This window comes from Cyanistes caeruleus, chromosome 4, assembly GCF_971803275.1.
Source record: "Cyanistes caeruleus chromosome 4, bCyaCae1.hap1.1, whole genome shotgun sequence".
NCBI lineage: Eukaryota > Metazoa > Chordata > Aves > Passeriformes > Paridae > Cyanistes > Cyanistes caeruleus.
Genome location: NC_141704.1, coordinates 17261471 through 17269394, shown reverse-complemented (window position 1 = coordinate 17269394; position 7924 = coordinate 17261471).

Below are 7924 nucleotides of genomic sequence, written 5' to 3'. Positions count from 1 at the left end.
ATCTCTGAAACGGAAAAAAAATGGTTGAAGAAAAGGCCAAGCTTAAATATTTGGGCTAAGAAAAAGTCACTTAGATAAGCATCAATATTCCATGTTTCTTAAAAATTTGTACTTAATCTGGTTTTATAAAACTGAAAAATCTACTTCCTTGCAATCTGTTTTTGTTCTTCCCAAATATTTTATATAATAGAACACATTTCCACCCCCCATTTGGTAAGTATGCCGCGTGTGGAGGTCTCAAGTTCTAGTTTCATCACTTTTTTTTTTCTTTAATGTATGCAGGTCTTCCCTTTAACAACAGAGGACAGATAAACACTATTTCTTCAAAAAAGAGATTGAAATGTTACTAACTCACAAAAGTTACACCGTCAAAATTGCAGATAATCCACATCTTCGGTCACCTAAGAGGTCAAATACAAAACATTTCCTACACCGTATGCTCAGTTTACCCCCAAAAGAAAATGTAAACATGTTTTAGTTGCATGTTGTTTAGTATTTAGGAATCCAAGGTAAACTTTGAAGAAGATCAAACAGGAATCAATTGTTGTATATTTCGTTTCCTGAAGTGATAAAAAACATTTAGGCATGTTTTTCTTTTAGCAGTTCTTGTTCCCTGGATGCAATCTGTCTCCGATTGACATGAGAGATGAAAAAAAAAAATGGATGGTGTGATAAAGTCATTGGGTTTTATTGGAGAACTTATCATTATACTGTGACAGTGTGAGTCCTATTCATGCTGACATGGATGACAATTTTTGAAGGTCTTTTTTTTACAGTGTTTTTGCAGGGCCTCCAATATGTTCAAGGAAAAGTTTATTTTGTTAAGGAAATCCAAGCTAGCAAGGCTGATGCATGGTTCTTGATAGCACTGAAAGATGGCAGAATAAGAGAAAAGAGAGTAGAAGTTGATTACAGCTGCAGCAACAGCAATGACATTTTAAGTAATTATATCACTGAACTGTCAAAAGACAAAATGTGTGACAGAGAATCTCTGCTAATCTTGGTGCACTGAACGACAGCCACAATGTTACATCTTAGAAGACGGGAATTTAGCTGTTATCGAAAAAATAGGAAAAGAAGTAGTGATTATCTAAGACACAACTTACCAGGAAACAAACATTTTTGTACATAGATATGGATAAAATAAAGCTAAATCCAACAACTGCCTAATGACTTTGTCATTTGTTATTGAAAAAGTATGATCACAGCAAAATCCAACTTCTCATTTATAATCTGTTTGATCTGTTTTGGAGAGCTTTCATGCAAGAGACTCTATATGTGACCATTAAAATACTGAGATTGAATAGATAATTACAGGTGTTGTCTATTCTGTGGATGCAAGTGGAAACCTTTTCTCTCAGTGAAGATCTCATACAGAAGGGATTTGCATAAAAATAACACAGAAAAGATTTAAAATCCACAAAGCAATTATATCAGGTTTAAATCTTGTGACCAGTCTAAATTTATTTTCTTTCCAATGCCACGTTAAAGTCATACATGGAATCCAGACCTCAGGTCCTCCCTGAGGACATGTAGTTGTACAACACCTTTTATCCAGCTGCAGCTGTATCCCACATCACAGGATCCTGACACAGATTCGACAAAGTGTTTAACTGGACCACTGACAACAGATGGGATGCATTTCTTTCAGGGGGAAAAAAGACTTCTAACATAGAATTTAGTGGGGCTCCTTATCAGAGCTTTAAATTGGTTTGGAAGGGAAAAAGGGGAGAAAACTAGACTCATCACTTGCTCAGTGAAGAGCAAGTGGTGTGCCAAGACCTGAGGAAAGGAGCACTGTTGGGATTCCTCTATTTTCTTTAAGAGGTCTTGGCTACGAGGTACCACACCTGACATGTTTCTACACTAATGCACCCAGCAGGAGGAGCGAACAAGAGAGCTCAAGGCTTTGGCCCAGCCCCAGAGATTTGACATCACTGGTGAAACTGGTGGGATGAGTCCTGTGACTGGAGTGCCCTGTTGGATGGTTACAGGCTCTTCAAGAGGGATAGGCGGGACAGAAACGGCAGGGATTGGCGCTGCATGCTATGGAAGGGTTAGAATGTATGGAGCTGGCAAAGTTGAGAGCCTCTGGATAAGAATCAAGGGGCAAACAAATAATGTGGATGTCATCATGGGAGTCTGCTACAGACCTCCCAGCAAGGACAATGATGCTGATAAATTATTCTTTCAGGAGCTAAGCAATGCTTCCAAGTCAGTAGCACTTGTCCTTATGGGAAATTTCAATTTGCCAGGAATTAACTTTTAAGCATCACACAGCTGGTACAAGCCAGGCCAGAAGAGTACTAAGAATCTGACATAACAAGGTAACCCATCTAGTTGATCAAGGGGGGAGCAGTGGATGTAATCTTTTTGGATTTCAGTAAAGCTTTCAGTACAGTCTCTAATAAGATTCTTCTGGAAAAAATGTCCAGCCACAGCTGAACAAACACATCATGGAATGTGTGAGCAGCTGGCTCATGGGTGGGGCACAAATGGTTACAGTGAATGGGGTGACATCAGACGGTAACCTGTCATTAGCAGGGTTCTACAGGGCTCCAACCTTGTCCTGTGCTCTTCAGCATCTTTGTAAATGACATAAATGGACCCAGGATTAGAAGTTCTAGAAGACTAGAATGACTAAGCAAGTTTCCAGATAATACAAAAGTGGGAGAAGCTGTTGAGTCTTTCAAAGACAGGGAGGCCCTGCAGAAATACCTCAACAAATGAGGGGACTGGGCAATCACCAGCCAAAGTTTAGCAAAGGAAAGAGATGGAATCTGCACCTGGGGTGGTGCAACCCTGGACGTACAGACTGGGCAATGAGATGCTGGAAAGCAGCACCATGTAAAGGGAGCTGGGGATGATGATCAGTGGGAAATTGATTATGAGTCAGCAGTGTCCTGGCAGCTGGGAGGAAGAACTGTGTCCTTTGGGGCATAGGGTACAACATCACTAGGCGGCTTGCACATTTGCAAGATGTGGTTGGACAGGGTTCCAGTTTATCTCATCTAGGCTCCCTTTCTCACAAAAGATTGCACCAGATAATCTTCTGAGGTCCCTTCCAACCTGAGTTGTTCTATATTGCTATGATTATAACCTGATGTATACATTCTATATGGTAGAACTACATAGATGCAGAAAGTCAATGGCAGACCTGTTGCACCAGAGAAGAGATGATCCTACTAACCACTTTTGGATTAAATCACTTCATGTTTATCCCATCACTCATTGAAGGATACTTCTTCAACAACCTTCATTATCTAATCTGTTAATAATTTTCTTTCATTTTGTAGCTCCCATATATCTCATATATAACAGATAGTCTTTAAATATTGGTCTGAAGCCATGGTGAATACTCTTCAGTGTGTCCTGAGGGAAGAATCTTCCAAAAGTTGAAAATATATTGTTTTTAATTTCACCAAATATCCCAAGGTTTTGTACTGTCAGACTTAAAAAGAGAATGAAATTTCCTTCCCCTGTAGCTTTCAGTATTTTAGATTTTATTTCTAGTATATCTAGTCTTGCTTCATCTAAAGCAAACAGCCTCAATATTTGGTTATATCATATCTTCGGCCTCCAGAAATGTCTTAATTTTATATATATTTATACATAAAATATATATTTTATATATATATCCATTTATTTATAATCTAAACCATTCTAGTTCATCAGAAAGTAATAGGAAATTGCAAGGCATAGCACATTTAGCTATAAGGTAGGCAGCTGAAATACATCATAAGAAGTGCTTATTTCTCTCTGTTGACCACAAAGAAGAATAAGTTGACTAGCTCAGAAACAGAGGATCAGAAATTGAATGGATTCATTCTGCTGCTTCAGCAAAACACAAGACAGATTTACTTGTCTTTGATAAGGATTTTGTATTCTCAGCCAGTACTTCAAGACTGTGTTGTATAATAATACCTTGTGTATCGACATGTTAAAGGACAATGGATTGCATGCCATTGTTCCTGTAGTGCATACTGGTTTCTTGCTAACCTTTTCCTCTTTAATGGATCAATCAAGAATTGCAGTAAGCCACTAAAAAAATGTGGAAGAAAGACTAATTTGATGTCTATATGTACTAATTTATATATGACAGCAGAAGACCTAATAGTGTCTCTGTAACTGGGAAGGTTAGTTGAACAGCAAGCAGTAAATATGAAGATGTGTGGTAATGACTCCTCAGGAGCTCATTTCAGAGAGAAGAGGTTTGGGTTGTTGTTTGGGGTTTTATTTAACAACTCTCTGAATTACAAAAAAGACGAGGGAGAAGATTCTTCACTGGGATAAAGTGAAATTTAGTGTAATATGAAATTTAGTGGAACAGAAAATTCATATTGAAGTGCTACAAGAATACCTTCTCTTGTATGTTTAAATTTTCTTTTCCTCTTTCTGGTAAGATTATCCCAGAAAGACTGCACCAATCCAACAGTGCTGTTCTTACTCTTCTAAAGTCAGTAGATTGGACTGAAATATTTAAATTCACAGAAAATATCAACAGATATTTTGTAATTCACAGAGAATTCACATCTAAGCAGACCTTTTATCAAGGAAGTTTGAGATTTCAGAGTTGTGTTGCTCTTGGGCAAAAGGGTTTTTTTGATTGTTTGGGGAGCTTTTTTTGTTTCTTTAAGAATCTGGATAAATATGGCTTTCACCAAATCATTTAGTATTCCAATTAGAGACTAGCCAAAATTTCAGTAAGAGATGCTGAAGATCATTAAATCTCTTCCTACATAATGCACAGGAGCAAGTAACAAAACAAATGAAACAAACTAATAATATAAATATTTATCTCAGTGAAGACTTATTTAGGTTGGAAAAAAAGCCTTTCAGATAATTAATTACCATTTCTAGTATAATGCATGGAATATGAAAAAAAAACCAAAAAGGCACAAGAAAGCCTTCAAAATAGTAATTAAAAGGAGATAGTTGCTTTCAAAAATATTTAGATATCAGAAACTTGGCCTCTCTAAACTGTAAATACTTAAGTGGATGTAAATCACCAAATTTCCTACACTCAACGATGCCAGCTATCTATTACAAAAGGGAGAAAACTAAGTGTCTCCCTTTCCTTATCCTTTTTTAGCTATGAAAAGTGGTTAGGTTACAATCCCCAATGGATGTTTTTTCTTAGCTCTTCTGCAAACATTCAATGTCAACATGTATTTTATATATTTTTCCTTCATTCTCCCATCTCTGCACTTCAGGTCCAGATGCATTCCTGATATTCCCTGTTATTTAAGGAATGTATCTGAACCTGAATTTAAGCAGACCTGGAAAAGTATGGAAAATGTATGTGAAACGGCAAAGAGAGACCTCTAAGGATCAACAGCAAGACAAGAAATGAGGTGATTTATTAACTTTCCTGCTGAGGAGGCAGCTATAGTGTTTTGATTAGCCCAAAAACTCATAAAACATTTTTGACATTTTGTAAAGTTTGAGGATGCTGATGAAGCAGCAATAAAGTACTAGGGGAGTATAGCACTAAAACTGTAGTACTGGGGGTAGAGTTGAAAGTACAGCTGTGAATATTAAGCACTCTACCTTCTCAGATCTCCCTGTAGAAAACTTGAAATCTCTCAAAAAGCAGAAGGTACTAGAAATGGAGACACATTCCATATTGATAAACCCTTAATTTCATTTTTGCTCCAAAGAAAAAGCATGAGTCAACAAGAGAAGAATTTTGAGCTACATAAAAACGTTATCTGTATTAATGGGGCAAGGCCAGCAAAATGAAGGCTGGAAGTGCTGATAAATAGAAGGTAGTTTAAATTATGCTGATGTGTCTATTCCATTTTCTCAGCAGACCTTGAGCAGTATAATTAGATTGTTTTTTTCACTCTGCATCTAAAGGGCATTTATTCTTTGTGTCCCTATCCTTTTTACAGCAAGTGTCTGGGAGTGGTATCCTGCAATATTAACACTGTCACTGGAAAATGAATCCTTGGTGTGCTTTCAGCTGGAGTACAACTTCTCTTCCCCTAAAACCAGCAGACATACCTACACAGTCATAATTATCTGAACTATGCATTCTGTGCCATATGGGCACAGGCCTCAGTTTACCTTGAACAGATATAGGGACACGACTTTAATTTCAATTTCATTTTTCCCTGCTTTACTTTCCTCTGCCTGTTCTAAAGTATAACTTTTAGATTACCTAACTTTCATCTGCCATTGAGCAGGACAGCATGAAAAACCCAGGCAAGTCTGTGTGGTCTCCCACTGTCACTCAGTTGTGAAACTCCTTTTGAAACAAAGAATGAATTAATACTGGAAAAATATACGATTTTTTTAAGGTGTTTGAAGGTCTGCATGGAGGATAATTTGAGATGGGTTTTGGGGGGAGGGGTTGGTGGTGCATATCAGTGTATTTTTCATGTTGTCTTCAGCTGACACTCCATAAGAGTTCAGTCTTCCTTCTGGTCTCAAGTTGAGATCCAAGGATGCATTCAATTTGAGATTAAGACATCTAAACTTTAGTAACTACTTGTAGGTTTTTGTACAAGAGCTGGTTAATAGACTCAAGGTTAATGATGGAAGTCTGAAAATATCTATTAATTGGTTACAACTAGTGCTGCTTGAAAGGCCCAAGAGCACCTGAGATATCTGTGTGGCAGGTATTCTATGGGTCAAAAGGGAGAGACACTCTTGAGCATGTCTTGAGTGACACTGAACTACCAGGAGAGTTATATTCTGATATTGTGACTATATTAAGTGACTATGTTTTGGGTGCTCTTCTGGAAGTCAACTTTTGGAAGTCAACATCAGTCATTTGATATATTCCACTCACTGTATTAAGTAGATGTTTAGAAACACGTCTATAGCCACCTACATGAGCACATGGTAGTCCAGATTTCCTTAGGTTTAACTGAATTGTCTGTTGGGATGTGGAACTACTTTGTAATACTGACACAAAATTTGAAATGTGTATGGTAGTCCTGTACTACAAGCTTGATCACTACAAAATCTACTTAAGTTTAAACAGAGAAATCTACTTAGCTTATGAATTTTTACTTTAAAAAAATTCTGCATCTCCCACTGAACAGGAAGGTTAGAAGATGAGCTTTAAAAATCTGGGATTATTTTTTCCATAGATGAGATATTAGAATGCAAGCTGGATGTAATATTCAAGAAATAATGGGATAAGGTGTCAACATACCTTTCATATTTTTCCATAACCAGTACGATCAGGTATTACATATATTTATTAGGCCTTTTACTGTTTCTCTTCAACAACTCAGTTTCAGGAAATAAAATACTAATCATATTGGGGAATAACAATAATTCACAATTACTGAGAACTAGAATTTTGAAGAGTGATACTTATTTATTATGGTGTGAATAAAAATGCTTGACTGGTACTCCTTTACAAAATACATATGCTGAGAATAGCACTGCTTTCTGTACTTAAAGACAGGTGTCCTCAAATGAGAAAACTCTCAATTTTCAGAGACCTTACTCCTAACCAAATTCAAGTCATGTATGAAGCTCAAAATTATAAGTGACCTGCTGTTCCCAGCAACCACTTTCCAACAGTCTATGTACTAATTGTAAAAAAAAATTAAAATATACAAAAAATATTATTATTTTTATTATATTGCTAAAAAACTTGGTTTGAGCATCAACATAAAGAAAAAGAAGTCCTGTTCTGGCCCCAGTCTGAAAGAAAACTCATCAAGACCAGTACCAATATTGTCAATAAAGCACTATTCTGTGTAGATCCCTTCTACTATAGTCCCCTCTTCCTCTAGACTCCAGTGGATGAGAAAGTCACACAGAGTACACAGTAATAACAATTTTGAGACTAAAACATCCAAATGAGGATCCAAGTCAAAACAAAACTAAACTATTTGTTGCTATGTTAAGCATCTCAATTAATCCCAAGGGCATTTTCTTTCATGCACTTCTGGGTATATAT